This window comes from Hetaerina americana, unplaced genomic scaffold, assembly GCF_022747635.1.
Source record: "Hetaerina americana unplaced genomic scaffold, ioHetAmer1.1.p SCAF_7, whole genome shotgun sequence".
Taxonomy (NCBI): domain Eukaryota; kingdom Metazoa; phylum Arthropoda; class Insecta; order Odonata; family Calopterygidae; genus Hetaerina; species Hetaerina americana.
Window position 1 is genome coordinate 33,670,835 of NW_027287316.1, and position 18,220 is coordinate 33,689,054.

The following is an 18,220-nucleotide window of genomic DNA, read 5'->3' on the forward strand; positions in this document are numbered from 1 at the left end:
GGAGCACTTTTCTACTCGATAAAATTTTTATCGAAACCGGTCGTTAAATAAAAATGTTATCAAATGGAAAAGTGCTACGATCAGTTATTCATTATGTTCTACTTCCATTACATCACAACTGAAGCTACTCAATGTGAAAACATCGATGTTTAAGTGTCAACAAAAGGCATTTTTATTTCTAAAGAAACTAATGGTGGGAAAATGTTCAACAACCTAATACTTCCTCGTGTTTTTTCCCTTATGCAGCACAAAGTTTACTTTTTCTGTTTTAGAAGTCGGTATTTAACTCTATATTAGATTTTTTATCATTGAACTTAGTTTATTACTCCCGTAGTCTCAAGGGACGCATTCCAAAACCCGTCATTTACAAATCGTCCGTCTCCAATTCCTAAATTCCAACGATTTCTCCAAAATCACCGAGTTGGCGCATATTTTTGGCAATCAGAACCATGGAAATTTCTGACCCAAAAATTACCCACCTAACCACTTTTATCCACACACCGGAACCTTCGGCGTTATATTTTGCAATTGACCCTTCATTTACTATTACCTCCTTTGTCATTGCTCTTCCGCAGAAGAAGTCAGAAGGCCCGTCGAAGCGTAGGCTTATACTTTTCCATGTATCTGGGGGTAAGCCGATATGGTTTTCATTTACAGGTGTGCTGCCGAATTTGTATTAACCTCGTGGTCGTAAACTCGCTCTCTGAAGGATACTTTGAGAGGTGGGGGTAGATCACCTCGTATAAAGCCCTACGGGCCGTTTCACATGCTCAGGCTAGTGGGACTATTATTCCATTCCTCCTCCACCTGCACTCTCTCAGTGATTCTTGACACCAGTAAAGCCTACCCTTTTTGCTTAAATATACATCTTAAAATGGGACGTTGTAGTCCAATGAGGAGAGCGTTGGACTAATAAATAAGAGGCGCGGGTTCAATTCCCGGGGATGCCTCTTAGCACCCTCAGCTTCACCCAAGCTGTGTGATTTTTCGGGTTCGAGAGCTTCCTGGAAAAGGCACAGGGAAAGAAACTGCCCCCCCCCCCTGATGTGTGATTTTTACCCGGCGTTGAGCTTAGTACTAAGTGAACTCTACTCTCACATATCGAACGGACCTTCAACTTGGTAGCCGTGGTTGGTTAGGAAATATCTTAGAAAAAATCTCTTAAAAATATCTTTTAGCACCGAGAAGAATGGCCTAAGCCCAAAACCCGCCAGTCAACGGTGAAAAGCTATTGCCACTGAGGTACTAAACATGAATCGATGATCATCATATAGGGGCATTCGTGAATTATATACGCTTCCAAGCTTACAGCATGCGAGCGCGAGTGTTTTTTTGTTTCTTGGAACAAATTTTCAAACTTTTGTCATTTTATTTTAATACCCTGTCCCTCTCTGCCTAAGCACGCTTAACTGTAATAAAAATATAGAAAATAGATAAAAAAATCTTGAATCCTTTTCCATAATGAGGTCCTGGTATTTCGTGGTAATATTTTTACAATCACTTAAACGTATGCATGTACATACTGGTACTTGTAAAAGTACTACTAGAATTTTTATTCGATATTACTTGGATGTCAACCAAGAGATAAAATATTTAGGCAGACAAATATGGAGACCATGAGGATTTTTTTTAATTCGAATTATTTATTTAAATTTATAATTTATATATTATTTATATATATTTATATTTAAATATTTATATATTTAGCCGGCCCCGGTGGCGGCGGGGTAACGTCCTCGTCTGCCATTCCAAGGGTCGCGGGTTCCATTCCCGCCTGGGTGAGTTTCCCTCCATCTAGGGCTTGGGTGTTTGTAAATGTGACATTGTTATCGTTGTTAATAGTTCGATGTAAAGGCCAAAATGTGCTGTTTTCGGACTTATACTGAATAAATAAATAAATCTAGCAGATCTTTCCATTCAAAAGATGATCCTTCCTTTGCACTGTTTACCCAATAATGTTCCGTAAAGCGTTCGAACTACCCGTAAAATTTTATTTTTAACTTTCGGAAGAATTTCTAATTTTGGCATCATTATCTTACACTCCCAATCACCGTGACTCCCCCTCCATCATTTTGTTGGGTAATATGCCGAGCAATTTTTTTACATGGCACTTATCTCTATATTGAGGTGTGTTGGTGACGGATGGGAGAAAAAATACCCCCTCTTCCTCACTCTCGAGCAAGGTCCGCCACGCGTCGGATATATGTATGTTCAGCGACGGGGGGTCTGTCATCGCGTCACCCTGGCGCGGGGCGCGTAATTGCCGACTGGCCAATCTCGTTTTCGGTTGTTGCCCTGCGCAAACCGGTCGAGGGGGAATTCGAGAGATCGGGTCGAACGTCAAATGTTTTTATTGCGGATTTTCTCGTCGGTAACTTCGTCGCCTGGGTTTTCGTTATTTTTATTTAAAATTGCGAGGTAAGGGAAATTTTCGACGGCCGAATGGCAATAAATGGGTTGCGATTAAGGCTGGTAATGGTGGTAATCGTGGGCACCCGAAATCGTCAAGGCGGGGGCGGGGGGAGGACGGTTGGCAGGTTTGCGGAGCACTGTTTACAAGCACCGTCGTTATTTTCGACTCGTTGGAAGCGCGACATTTCCATGTCTACCTTCCCTTGGATACGTTTCAGGCTAAGCTAATGAGCTTCCTGAGAGGGCTGTCAGGTAGTTAACATACTAGGCATCTGGAAGCTATTTGAGCAATTACTTGGTGGAAAAATTCCCATCGTACATAAAATTAAAACACTGCAATTCCGCAATTGAATTTCTGTTTTACACTAACACGACCGTGGTTTCACTACTGTGCCAACATGAGATGATGCCACAGTTATTTTTTGCGGAAATGTTCATTTATAATTTTAAACATATCCCTACATGTAATAAAATGTCGTTAATCGCGCGGGCCCCGGCAGGATTATACAGCCACCACTGAAAAAATTATTCAGCTTAAAAATAAAGAGAATTTCTCTGATTCTAAACTGAAATCGAGGAATTAGAGAAAATAAAAAGATTTTCTCTAAAGAATTGGAGTTTTGTTTTCCTTCCAAGGTTTTTTCAAAGTTGATGTAGTGTAGACGGGCTTACAGAGTATGTGTAAGTATTGCTTTTAGTTTGGAAGCTCTCAGGTGCCCTCCAGGTAACTAATATAATCCAAACTCCTTCACTGCTATGCAAACGTTGTACAACATAAAATTATTGGTATGATAATTTCGCGGAAACAAAAATCATTTTCTGACCACGGAGGGGATTCCATATTGTTTTCGAGCGCTTTTAAGATATTAAAATCTCGGAATCCTTGATTAGACAAGGTGTTTCACTTAGTTTTCAAGTTTAAAACATTGGATTCCGAGGTGTTGCAAAATCTCAATGAAGTAATGAGAAATCACCTTGGGGCAGGCTAAAATTCCTGTTATTTTGGTGGACGTCATTACCACCTTTCAGTAAATTAAAATTTTCCCCGGTCTATGCTTGGTTCTCGTAGTTATTGTTATGCTGTTATTGTCTTTTGTCCTCTTTCATGTTTGTTATATTTTTCACTGTAAAATGGCACTACTGCTGTATGTGAATAATGTATTAATATAAAAATATAAATGAATGGTTTTAAAAAATTTAAATTAGTAATATGTTGAAAAAGTAAGCTACAATTCCTAAATGCTGACGATTGTCTAAAATTTGACTAAACAACTCAAATATTAGATTTTTGTTTACAACGACGCAGTGCCCGGATATCGGTTGACTTACATTTTCACTTTAGGGTATTTTCAAAGTAAGGGTGGAATTAATATCCTGATTGTCTAAAAATAGTCTCATAGTGTTTACTTATCCGTTCTTTTATAAAAATTTTACTGTAGCTGAATTTCACTGGAAATGAGATACTAATTCAAATGCAGTTGCTGGATTTTGTTTATCTCTTATTTACTTAGGGACTGGTTGTGTTTTGAGTAAAAATGCGTTCGATAACGGAAATTTCTTCGAAAGAATAATTCAGCGAGAGAGGTAAGACCAAAGGTCCTGCCTCTAACAAGTATTACCCCCTTTAAAGGGACTTTGCTCGAAAGAAAAAATTAATGAGAGTCTTGGCAAAGTATTAATATCACGTCTATGATTTCTAAAATCATAGACGTGATATTAATACTTTGCCAACTTAGGATTGTACAGATTCGCGAAACCGACGGACAGCATTGGACTGTAATGCTCCATAGTCATACACATTGGAATGTTTACAGCGCGAACGCAGTCCCTACTACCAAATATTTTTACGCCCGAGTAGATGTTCGAAATAGGAGCCGCAAAAATGTATATTAACGAAACGAACGAGTCTAAATATGGCCACTGTTTGATCCACACGAGATGATGATAGTATGAACACTATGACCATGATTCTTTCCGAATAGTTTTGGAAATGCAGGCATTGTAACTCGTAAAAATCAATCGTCCTGACCAAGATAACGTCTAATATACGGTGCTAATCGTGTCTCAGGGTGGAAGACTTCATTTACGGCAGTACAAATAAAATTCTCTGCTTCAGGCTACGACCACTGCCGACATGAATAATCGCCGTCTGAAATTGACCTATGGATCGATGGTACCAGTTTATTGAGGGACAGCGCGAACGCAGTCCCTACTACCAAAAATTTTACGCCCGAGTTACCCACATTTGGGGCAATCGCAGGGGTCAGCTCGCCCGGAGTGCAATGGACAAGCCTCACCCTGAGGGAACCACCTCGCAGATCATGGTTCAACCCCTGCGCCAGGTAAGTATGATTCATTGGCCTTGACATCCGACCCAGTCCCACCGCACCGATTTTTCGCATAGCGGTTACTAAAATGTAAGTACCCCAATAATACGGACGATTGACCGCCGGAAATGCATTTATGTCTTCCGTATGACTTAGTTTCAAATAGAAGACGTCTAACGGTTACAGATATCATGTTCGTTTGGCACTTTAGAGTGAATGGTATTCTATTGCAAACTTATTTCTGCACCTGCGAAATAGACAGCTTTTATTTCCGACATCAATGAGGGGCTGAAGAGATGGATAAATATAGCCAGGAATATGTTTATGCCGTTGCTAGTTGGGGAAACAATTGTTCAATACGAAATTCTTCTACATCTACATCTACATAATACCCCGCAAGCCGCCGCAAGGGCGTGTGGCGGGGGGTGTTAGGTCACCAACCGTAAAAAAGAAAAATACCACATGCAAAAAAACAACACGGAAAATTACACCCACAGCAGCGCACACACTAATGCAAAAATCCCTTCATCCAATACTCATGCAAACACATATACCGCAAAACAACTAAAAACTGCACCCCATGATGCAGCACGAAAGACATCCTACAACACGGAAGCCAGGACACAACAAGCAAGAAATTTAACCCCTTAATCGCTCCGGGGTCCATTATACTGCCGAGGCATCGCAGTTGGTAGCGCGTAGGTTACACGAACACGTGTCGAGGGTTTAGCATAGCTGGTAGGCTAGAGCGTAGGTCATATTTTGGGAAAAATAAAGTAGAATCCAGCGCTTTTTGTCAATTCAGTTCAGGTAATGCCTCTCAAATCCCCAAAAATATTGAACAAACAAGCACTTGCGTTAAAACAACATATAACCCACGTAAATTTAATAAAATTGGTGCCTCTACATACATAACAGATAGCAATGCAAGTGAATGTAATTCTTTTGTCTCTGTTCACCACGAATCGTCTCAAAACAGTTTTGTTAGCGTACATAAAACCGAAAAACAAGAAGTTATTAGCCATATTAAAATTATAACATTAAACTGCCGTAGCATTAGAAACAAAATATCGGATATTGAACATATTTTTGTCAGTACAAACGCAGACATAGTAGTTAAAACGGAAAGTTGGCTCACGGGAGATATAGCAAACAATGAGGTTTTTCCAAACGGTTTCACAATTTACAGAAGGGACAGACCAAATAGGTTGGGTGGGGGAGTATTCATTGCAGTAAAGTCACATCTTAGTAGCCAACGATATGAATGCGACGTAGATGACATAGAAAGCGTTTGGTGCAACATTAAAGACTACAACGGCAGAAGCCTATACGTGTGTTCATTTTATAGACCCCCAGATTCTAACACAGATGTCCTACACAAGCTCGACGAACAAATATCCACTATCAGCAGCAGACAAAGCAACAGTATTACTATAATCGCTGGTGACACAAATCTACCGTCAATTGACTGGGACAACTACTGCGTAGGAAAATCTGCCAAAAACAGAGATTCATGCCAAGAACTCCTTCATATATTCACAAAACACTCCTTAGAACAAATAGTTAAATCACCAACACGGGGCCAAAGCATACTAGACATCTTTGCGACTTCTATGCCCGAAATCATTACTAACATTGAAATAATAGACGGAATCAGTGATCATAAGGCTATTCTTGTGGAGTTGAAAACTCAGTTCGTCAAAATAAACAAAGAAAAGCGTAAAATATACCTATACAACAAGGCAAATTTTAACGGACTAAGAGAATATTTAAAGATAAAATTACCGGAATACAAGACAAAAACACTGACAACAAATACAGAGAACACTTGGAATTATTTCTTAAATATTTTACGCGAAGGAATGAAGACGTACATCCCGTCCAAACTCAAATGCGACAGTAAGGAACCTAGATGGTACAACGGGGAAGTCAGATCGGCATTAAGAAGGCAAAGAAAGCTACAGTCAAATTTCAAAAAGAGTTTAAAAAGTGACGATATAAGTTATGTGAATACAACCAAACAGCTACTAATAGAATGTCGTAGTAAGACGAAAAGTATTATGCGCACAGCACTACACTCTTTTAAATCTAAAATGCTAAGCGAATATCTTGAGGAAAATCCAAAGTCATTCTGGTCCTATGTTAGGGAAATACAGGGTAAACGTCCCACTGTTCACTCTTTGAAGACGGAAAATGGAGAAATCATTACAGATAGCGTGAAAAAGGCAAATATTTTAAACCATTTTTTCCAGAGCGTCTACAACAAAAACACAAACGCACCAAACGATCCTCCACACCCACCCGGGGAACACATGAGCGAACTTACACTGACCAAGCAGGGAATAGTACATCTGCTCCGTAGTATCAAAGCACACAAGGCACCTGGTCCGGAAGAAATACCTGCTAGAATATTAAAGGAATTAGCTGACGACATTGCCCCATTTTTACATATTGTTTTTCTAAAATCGATAGAAGAAGGCTCAGTGCCTCGCGACTGGAAGCTAGCCCATATAACTCCCATCTATAAAGGCGGCGATAGGGATAAACCAACCAATTACCGACCCATTTCTTTAACATCGATCTCTTGTAAAATATTGGAACACGTTATTGTCACTAACATTATGAAATTTCTTGATAGTAGGAAAATACTAATCCACAACCAGCACGGATTTAGGAAAAGCAGATCTTGCGAAACACAACTTGGTCTCTTCATTCACGACATACTTAGATCGGGAGAAAACAACACCCAAGTCGATGCAGTATTCCTGGATTTTAAAAAAGCCTTCGACAAAGTCCCACACAATAAATTGTTACATAAACTTAAATACTATGGGATCAATGAGAAAATAATTAATTGGATTGGAGACTTCTTGTCAAACCGCAGACAAATAGTAGTCATAGATGGGTTGTGCTCAACGGAGAGAGATGTAACTTCGGGCGTCCCCCAGGGAAGTGTAATAGGGCCTCTTCTGTTCTTAATATACATAAATGACTTAAGCACACACGTTAGTAGCAATCTAAGGTTATTTGCTGACGACACGGTGATATATAGGGAAATAAGGAGCCAACTAGATCGCGAGCTACTCTCTAGAGACTTAGACAATATCTCGGAATGGTGCAATAAATGGGGATTAACACTTAATATAGATAAATGTGCAGTTTTGAAATTTTGGAATAAAGGAAGCGAGGAACAGGATATAAACTACAAAATAGAGGGTTCAGTATTGACTACGGCAAATCAAGTTAAATATTTGGGGGTTGTTCTAACACCACGCCTTTCATGGGGAGCACATATCAGGACAATATGCGGATCAGCTTTAAAGAAACTTGGCTTCATAAAACGGGTGGTGGGGAAATGTAATGAAAAAGTTAAAGAGAGGTGTTATTTTACTCTAGTTAGACGTCATTTGGAATATGCCGCAAGTATTTGGGATCCGTGGGAGAAAATTTGGCAAAAACAATTAGATAAAGTCCAGAGAAAATCCGCTAGATTCGTTAAAAATTGTTATGATAAAAACACAAGTGTGACAGGTCTCTTAGGGGATTTAGGCTGGGAACCACTTGAAGTGCGGAGAGAACAAGCGAGGCTTAGACTTTTAGAAAGGTTCAGAACAAACGAGTTTAAATATGACACTGAAGGAATTATAATGGCCCCACACTACTTAGGTAGATCAGACCACAAAGATAAACTAAGGGAGATAGATTCCAAGACAGATAGGTACAAATACTCATTCTTTCCCCGAACAATCAGTAATCATAATAGCAAGAAACCGAAGTCACTTTAGAAATATTAAAAACGTTGAATTTACAAGTCGGAACAAAATTAAACCCTATAGAGATGTTAGGTATACTTTCAGGTGCATGTGTATGTTAGTTGGTAGTTTGAGTGTTTGCATGTGTGTGGGGTGTAAGTGTCCATGCATGAATGTATGCCATGTTTTTTTTTTTTTTTTTTATATATGATTTTGTCGTTATTGCATGCGGTTTTTTTTTTTCTTTTTCTTTTCTAAATTATGGGTGGTGACCTAGCACCCCCCGCCACACGCCCTTGCGGCGGCTTGCGGGGTATTATGTAGATGTAGATGTAGATGTAGAAATTGAAACATCACTACCACATGAAAATGCACCACGAAACACTCTACCCCCAAAGAGTCTCTAAATGGCAGGGAATGCGACCCAACGTTGCAGGTAGCAGGAATTTGCCCCCGCGGAGAGGGACGAGGGATTGAAAGGGAAACTTAAAAACAGATGAACAGAACATGAATGAAGTCATTCGGAAAGAATGGGTTATTATAGCAAAACACATAAGGTTAGTGGAAGAGCATGCATTTAAATACAACTAATTATTTTTTAGACGCTGAGGGTGGCAAGTGGAATTTTTGCTATCTATAACCCGGCAGTTGCTATCCCGTATTGTCCGTGGGAAATTCTTTGATTGGCGAAATGTTGAAGAAGATGCGAAAATTATGCATAAACCTTTTTCTTCACTATACATAAATGAACAAACTTAGGTTGATTTGTTGAAAAAATGCTTCAGCAATAGAATGAGTGTGAAGGGTATTCTGAAGGAATTTTATCGGGGACCTCTGGTTTCAGGCAAGCAGAAATTAGGTAAAGAATTAGGCATTTAAAAAGATACAGGACACTTAATTATTTTCACGACAACGTGGGAAATGTTACGGCCCCAAATTTAATATGTTAACTATATTTAAAAGTTATGTACGGCGCGGAAACATGGTCATGGAAACAGGAGGATTGGACGATTTTGTAATCCGGGTATGAAGAAGGATGGAGAAAGTGAAATAGACTGAAAGGAAAACAAATAAGGTGATGCTGAATATGGTGGGCGAGGAGATAGGATTTTTGGGAAAAATCATAAGGAAACAGGAGAACTGGATGAATGGCATATTGAACGGCAGTGGAATGCTTAGGACTGTGATATAGGGGAGAATTTTAGGCAAACGAGGAAAGGGCAGGGACAGGAAGCACACACAGATGAAGAAGGACTTCTTGTAGAGTAGGAGTATGGGTTAGGATTATCAAGATTTGGTCCATCCAACACCTACCTTAACCTGTAGATTACCAAAAAATCCCTTTACCAAACCAATGCACTCAACGATTCCCATACTTGTACATTTTGAGAATTAAATTCGAGTTATAGGTTAATTTATTCGCTAAAGAGAGATTATGTTTTGCAAGCTATAGATAAGAGGAAGAATATATCAACGAAATGATATTTAGTGTACGCCGGAAACATGGCGGGAAAATAATAACTCCCTTTGTTTACGGTGTGCGGTACCTACGTTCGTAAACGTACTCATGCTTCCCGCCAATTATATAAGCAGGAACGAAATTTGTCACATCGTGAGAGAGATATACTGCTGGATCGATTAATTCGAGCATTCGTTTTTTTCCCGCGCATTATTCGCGTCGACAACTCAAGGGGGAATACTAAGACGGAACACTTGGTCCGTACCTACGAAAATAGACGCGCACAAATCATATTCCGTCTCAACTCATTTCATGGTTGACATTCTAATACCTCCCGCCATACGCCCCTGGGCGTATGGCGGGGTGATTTGTAAATAAAATTGTAATTTGAGGCAATTGAGCATTGTCCGTGCTACCTGGTAATTTGATACTCCGAAGCAAATGGGCCCTCTCCTTTTAATGGGTTTTATTATTTGCTTCTTAAAGTATCCAGCGGCGTAGTTACTAGCACTATAACAATTGTAATAGGTACAATGAATATCGAATGAATGGTATGCTTTGCCGCCCGCTTTCCTCGTGCCGGGTTGTCATGTGTTTGTGGAAGCATTGGATCATATATAGTGTGTGTGGCTGGTGTCCTAACACACTCCGCCACTTGTCATTGCGACGTCTCGCGGGGTAGCGTATAGACAAAGATGAACCTTGAATAAACATCGACCATATGGGACCTTAGCCAGGACCTAATTTTTGCATTTTATACTTAAGAGAGGAAAGCACGTCAAAATACATCCAGGTCTTGTTGAAGCTGAGAAATAGGAAATAGTACAGGCTCTGAATTTACGTTGACAGGCCGGACTACAACAAGAATAAGTGGAGTTGTATGCCCTTGACACCTAATTATTTTTCGTGACACAATTCACGACGACAACAGAAGGAAATATATCAAGTATGACAATTCGGGTACTCAAAACTTCCCATTCCCGTCTAAAAAATGCCCTATCAATTTTCAGGTTAAGAGATAAATATGAATTATGTCGTAAAAATATACTTCAAGTGAAGAAATTAAGTTAACCTAATAGTTTATGTCCGCAGCTCACCGCGGTCAGAAAAATAATTTTTTTTACTATATGCAACTTGGATGTTACCACTGACATCAAATCCTTCACATGGTACATAAATTATTTGAATATATGGATCGCCTTAAATAATTCAGGATTAATCTGACGGGTTATAGGAAATACAATGAAAGAGTAAGAGAGACGTTACTTCGCTTCAGTTACGCCACATGTAGAATACGTGGTAAACATCTAGGATCCATGGAAGAACACGCTAATTAAAGAATATAGTTCGAATAAAATCCGCTTGGTTTGCTAAAAATTGCTACGAGAAGTGAGTAAGCGTTACGTGTATGCTAGAGGCTTTAGGCCGGAGGCTCTTGATTTTTCGAAAGAGAACAAACAACACTTGGACGTCAAGAAAATTACAGAGGACCTGAGTTGTCTTCCGTCACAGAGGAAATTATTATGGCACCAAATTATATTGGGAGATTCGACAATCGGGTAGAATAAGGGAGAAAGGCACGTTCACAGACTGATTCAAATACCCTCTCTTCCCTCGTATGATACATGTACACCTACATAATACCCTGCTAGCCGCCATAAGGGCGTGTGGCGGGGGGTGTTCGGCATCGCCCGTAAACAATAACAAAACCACATGCAACATTAACAAATCCATGCAAAACTACACCCACAGTGGCGTGTACATTCATGCAAAAACCCTTTAAACTTACACGCATGCAAATACATACAGTATCAACTGACAAACGAATGCACCTTAGAATATAGTAAAAATTTATCCAATAACGACAATCATTGTACGATGACTAGAGACATGCGTGTGCACGAGTATGTTTTTTTGCTAATATATATTCGAGTGAATGCATTAACTAATAGTTGTTCATGCATGGCTGATGCCCTATCACGCCCCGCCACACACCATTACCGAGTCTAATGGGGTATCATGGAAATGTAAGGTATTAAAGTACGTAACACGCATACCAAATTACAAACACACAGAGACGTAGTTCAGAACTATCGTCGGACAACTTATCGGCAATAGACTTTGACTATTAACAATAGAACTGTTTACTCATGAATTAAGAGGAACTATAATAGTGATAAATCAAAAACTGTCACGAATACACTGGCTCCCTGAAAAATATAACCCGATCCTTTCTTCGTTGACCTTCCAAGTTTCACCCTTCCACGTTTCCTTCCGTTTGACTCCTCAGTTAACAATTGTCTCCCGTAACCCAAAATAATGAAAATACTCCAACATTATTATTTGTAATAGGGTAGACATACCAAAGTCATTTCCTACTAATAGAGAACTCATCTTGGAAACAATATTGGATTTGGATCTTTCTGTATATCTGCGTGAATTTCTTAGATAGACCTTCTTGAACCGGCGATATTCCATTTCATGCAGAGGAGACGTGGTATTTTAAGTTTAACAGCGGTACACGAAGACAGCTTGCTAGAGTTGCCTCCCGCCATGAAGACTAACTCCTCCTCCTCCTCAACCTTAGCACGTTTCCACAAACCACAAATTATGCGATCACAGCGGTCGTGGGCGCAAAAGAAGACAGCGGCAAGCCAAACATTATTTCTCGGGCTCTACCCACATTGGGGGCCTGCCTGCCTGCTTAAATCCGCCAACAAATCTCTCCCGCTCCATCTTAACCACTTATCCTCCCTTTGCCCCCTCCACGGACAACAAACGCCACCACCGACTTTTCGGGACGCCACGGTTCCTCCTTCCCACTCCCAGCTCCGACCACAGTGAGGTCTTCCTCCGGCACCTCCTCATCCCGCCACCCCCATCCCGGTCGGGAATCAAAAAATCTCCTCTTCCTTTTCCCTGTCCCCGCCCCTCTCACACAACACACACACACACACATCGTTCTCTCTCTCTCCCCCCTTTCTTCAAAGGCCAATATCTTACTTCTCCCGGCTACCTATTTCCTTTCCCATGCCGCCCGCCACCTGCGATTCCTCCCCAGCCAGGCGACCCAAACCAGCGACACCCATCCACCCGACCGTGTCAAAACTCCCCTCTTTTATGCTATTATGCTCCCTCCTTCTTCCCACACGCCCGGACAATACCTCTTTCCTTCCCTCTCTCACTCTCTCTGGCCGGGAATCGTAGGGAAATACATGATGATAAAAATATTATGGCTAATCGTGTGTCATACATTAAAAAAAATTATACCAAAATATTTTTAAGTTACCCACACGGACGTTGGACAAAGGGGTTGCGAAACGTGGGTATCTACACGGAAAAAATCACGTTGAGAAGGAAGAGCTTTTATAAACGCTTTTTTTGCATCCCGGGTGTGCCTGGTGGCCCCCTGCGACCATGGAATCCCGATAAGCCTCCGTTTGGCTCGTCATCAAGTTTCCCATTAGCCAAACCACCACAAGAGGTTTATACAATACCATCCCTCTCGTTGGGTTTCGAACCCGGATCTTTTTGGTAATAAGGCAGGCAATTTAAGCGCCAAAACTAGCCGTCCATTAGTGAAAGATGTCGTTTTTTTCATTTGCACTTGAAACTGATCTAGGGAGACCAAAGACTAGAATATATCATAGATATGATTTGCTAGTACATGACCCAGGTTTAGTTGCTGTGAGCATCTTCAGGTGAAGATGAAGCACAGAAACCACACTTGGGTTGTACAGCAGGGATTTTTACGTGGCATTAGTTTTTGAGTTCTTTTAAATCATGAAGTAGTTCCACCAAGTCATTCCCAAAACGATTTCCTATATTATAAGAATAGTTGGATAGTATATGAAAAGAAATTCAAATTTAATGTGAACCATGCTCACACCAAGTTAGAGTTGATGCGTTTTGGAATATTTTGAAGCGGAAATGTTTGTCATTATGTTGGAATGTTGTGGCATTGCCCATAAATATGTCATGTTACTATGCATGACAAAAACTTACTTCGTTGGGTAATGACCAATTATATACATAGATGTTATACTCTACACTCGCACAATCTGTACTTTGCAACCCCAAAAAATTGACGAATTCTCAGTTGCATAAAACTTTTGAAGACGCCCTAAAAAACTCTCTCACCCATAGAGCATTAAACTCTACCTTGGTCATGGCGTCTAAAATTATATTTTGCCTAATTATCAGTTTTATCTTTCAGAATCCATGCATTCGCCTATCTAGGAAATGTTTCGAAAGTTCCTCTCGATTCACTTCATCCCCTAGCACACCCTTATTCGGATTTCCTCATTTAAATTCTTCTTTTTTTCCAAATATATAAAAATAATTTGCTCGTTTTCGTTTGATTTCCCATATTTCATATTTATTCTTTCTTCATGCCCATATTCCATGTCCCCTAACTAGGCAATTAATTAGTAAGTTTTTATAGTTATATCAAAATCATATTATTGGCTTAATAATAAGTTTTGCCGTGGGCAGCATTAACGCAATCAAGGCAGCTTTGAAACATGAGTACTCTTCGTGTCTGCTCCTAACCTGACACTCGGCTTTCATTCCTCACGCATGCTTGGATCCAGGACTCTCACTTTTCCTTCCCTAATCCCACACCACTTCAGAAACTAAATCCTCTCCATTTCTTGATAAGCCATCCTGAGACCCCATTCCCACATCTTCCGCCTGCTATACAACTCTCCTCTTCCTCATGCAGAACTTCGTAATTTATACGAGCGTCGTATGGAAAGAAAAATATCGATGAGGAATGTGTACTCCTGCTATGAACTGAGCTAGAAGTGACAAATGTATTCGCACAAAGTGTTGATCCATGAAAAGTTTCTATTTCAATAGCACATTGCAATCTATGATGAATCTAATGAATGCCCAAGATCCATCAAAACGGTGTGTGGCAAGGGTTGCAGGAGCCAGGGTCGATGGATAAAGGATCGGAAGGGTGCTCAAGTGATTAGGAAAAGGGAAAAAATATTCGATGGAAAAACCCGCAAAGTCGTGATTATCCATTTACATGCTGGAGGAAAAGTTTCCGAACTAGAGTAAATTTCATCCCCTATAAAAGTTCGATTTCGGTAAACGAAAAAGTAGGGAGTTAAAAATGTATCTTCTACTTCTACTTAATACCCCGCAAGCCGCCGCAAGGGCGTGTGGCGGGGGGTGTTAGGACACCACCCGTAATTTAGAAAAGAAAAAGAAAAAAAACCGCATGCAATAACCACAAAATCATATATCCACAAAAAAAACATGGCATACATTCATGCATGAAATCTTACACCCCACACACATGCAAACACTCAATCTACATTTTACATACACATGCACCTGAAAGTATACCTAACAGCTAGCTTTGCAGTGTTTAACTTTGCTGCGACTTGTAAATCCAATATTTTCAATATTTCTAAAGAGACTTCGGTTTCTTACTATTATGATTTCTGATTGTTCGGGGAAAGAAAGAGTATTTGTACCTATATATCACAACCACGTATGTGATAAACCTCCACCATAGCAAGACAAGTCATCGCAGTTTAACTATGACACTGAAGGAGTTATAATGGCCCCACACTACTTAGGTAGAACAGACCACAAAGATGAACTAAGGGAGATAGATTCCAGGACAGATAGGTACAAATATTCCTTCTTTCCCCGAACAATCAGAAATCATAATAGTAAGAAACCGAAGTCACTTTAGAAATATTGAAAACATTGAATTTACAAGTCGGAGCAAAGTTAAACACTGCAGAGCTGTTAGTTATACTTTCAGGTGCATGTGTATGTAAGATGAAGATTGAGTGTTTGCATGTGTGTGGGGTATAAGTGTTCATGCATGAATGCATGCCATGTTTTTTTTGTGGATATATGATTTTGTGGTTATCGTATACGGTTTTTTTTTCTTTTTCTTTTCTAAATTACGGGTGGTGTCCTAACACCCCCCGCCACACGCCCTTGCGGCGGTTTGCGGGGTATTAAGTAGATGTAGATCTAAATCTACACAACACCCGACAAGCCGCCGCAAGGGCGTGTGGTGGGGGTGTTAGGTCACCACCCGTAAAAGAGAATAAAACCAAGTGCAAAAGCAACAAATTCATGCAAATTTACACCCACTGAGGAGAATGCGATATTCATGCGAAAACATTTTTAACGTACACGCATGCAAATACATATTCTATCAACTAACATACACATGCACCTACAAATATATAGCAATCGCGTAGGAGATGATAATAATTGGTAGTGTATATTTTGTCGATATCCTGCTTGTTTCTTCCTAGTAGTAGTATTTAGGGGGGGCGACCGACAGCTGAGGTCATTTGCGCCATAGGGGACGGACAGGAAAGGATGAAGGGTGGACAGAAACCCGGCGTCGGCATTAGCCTACTCTTTACGAAAGGCGCCAAGGGGTCCGCAGTTTAACGTCCCATCCGACGGACGGCGTACTCACTCAAAGTGCCCTCCACAAAGCACCTCAAGTAGGGATCGAGATACCTCTGAAAAATATTCAACACCGCCGGGATTTGAACCCGCGCCCTCAGGGTGGGAAGCCAGTACGTTAGCCCCCGCACCATCTCGATCCCCTTGTTTCTTCCTCTATGATATTCCATTATTTAATAGACCCATCTTTTTAACAGTTAGACAGCATGATTTATTTTTGATGTGGAGTTAAAATGTTTTGTTTTAACATTATTCATTATTAAACAATTCCATATAGTTACGTCTGAAACTATTCATTACTGATTCCTTCAGCATGCCCACACACGCTCATTCTCTTTCTGTAGCAATTTCCAAGATATCCCGTGGATTTCCCCGAACGATTTCCAATTCCTTTGATAAAGTTTTCAAATATGAAATAAAACCCAAATGCGATGATTCATTCCAGAGTTTATCTACCATTACCATATCAATTTCGCCAAGCAAAATATTTCATATTCGAAAATATAAACATCCCGCGACTTACCACAAAGGTCTGTGACTGGGGGTGTAAGCGCCAGGTGGGAAGGGTGAGTGATAAGGGAGGATATGGTAGAGGAAGTGTGAAGGGAAAAATATTCGTTAAAAAACTATCAAACAACGTGCATATATGTTTACATGATGGAGGAAGACTAAATTCAAAACAAGGGTAAATTATAAATGAGTAATTGTTTTAAAAATTATCAACGGCGAAGAGATGCCTCTAGGTAGACCTACATCTACATCTACATAAATGCCCCGGAATCCACCATTTTATGGATAACATTTAGTTTAATAAAAAATATTCATATGCTTGGGTTAGATTTTGTTATGACTCTGTATCGCCAAGCGGAGAGCGAATACTTGAATTTGCCTGCCCCCTTCAATTTTACAATTTGTGTTAAGTGTTACATTCACCAAGTTACATTCATTAAGTTACATTCTCTGCCTGGCTTCTGCCGAGAACAGACGTGCTCGAGCTCGCTCCCTAGAACCGGTTCGACCCTACCTGAGACTACCTGCGTGCCTGCTGATACTTCTGTACCTCTGTGTTTGTTCTTCCCTAGTGAAGTGTAGTTTAGTGTTAGCTTTAATTTTGTGAAATATTTAAGTTTATTTAGTTTTTGTGTTGCTTGTTATTAGTTTTTAATAGTTTGGTGGTATTCCTAGTGGGTACTCTTAGTGGCTTGCGGTGGTTTTTGTCCGTCGAATCTAATTGGTTTATCGGTGAGTGCTTTTTTTTCTTTACCATCTTTTTTCTTTCCCTTCTTTACTATATTCCAAAGCGTAACTTATTGATTGAGCTAAATTTAACTAACCCCTCTTAGAAATTTTAGCGTAGCGTATACAAGTTAGCTTTTGTTGGGAACTCGGTTGTTATTTAAGATGGCTTCATCTAGGTCCCCTGTTGCCATGCTCGAAGGCACTGGCGAATGCGCGGCTTTAAGGGCCCGTATTGTTATGCTGGAGAGAATGGTGCGGGAGCTTCGATCGGAGATCGCTGGCCGGAGGACCCCCCTCAGGAGAGATGGTGCTCGGGGTGGGAATACGAAAACCCGCCACGCCCATATGGGTGCACGAATTCGTCCGAATGCAACACGTGGCTGGGCGATTAGAGACCTACCCCATGTCACATCTCCCAACGAGGGAGTGTCTCACGTCCGTAGGTCGGACGATTGGAGGGTCGTCTCTCGGGGCAAGGGGAAGGTAACGCTGCGGCGTGGATTGGACTCTGAGGAGGCAGATACCATCCCCGTCTCCAACAGGTACCAGGTGTTGTCGGATGTCAGCACCACCGTACT

The 18,220-nt window shown here is 40.5% G+C and overlaps 1 non-coding gene across 1 annotated transcript; it reads right to left on the minus strand.

Moving 5' to 3' along the window:
* Window positions 1-4,598: 4,598 nt before the first annotated feature.
* LOC139697009 (U1 spliceosomal RNA) lies at window positions 4,599-4,762 on the minus strand. Its single transcript, XR_011702712.1, has one exon. It is a non-coding gene; the product is annotated as a U1 spliceosomal RNA (small nuclear RNA).
* Between the last annotated feature and the right edge of the window lie 13,458 nt (window positions 4,763-18,220).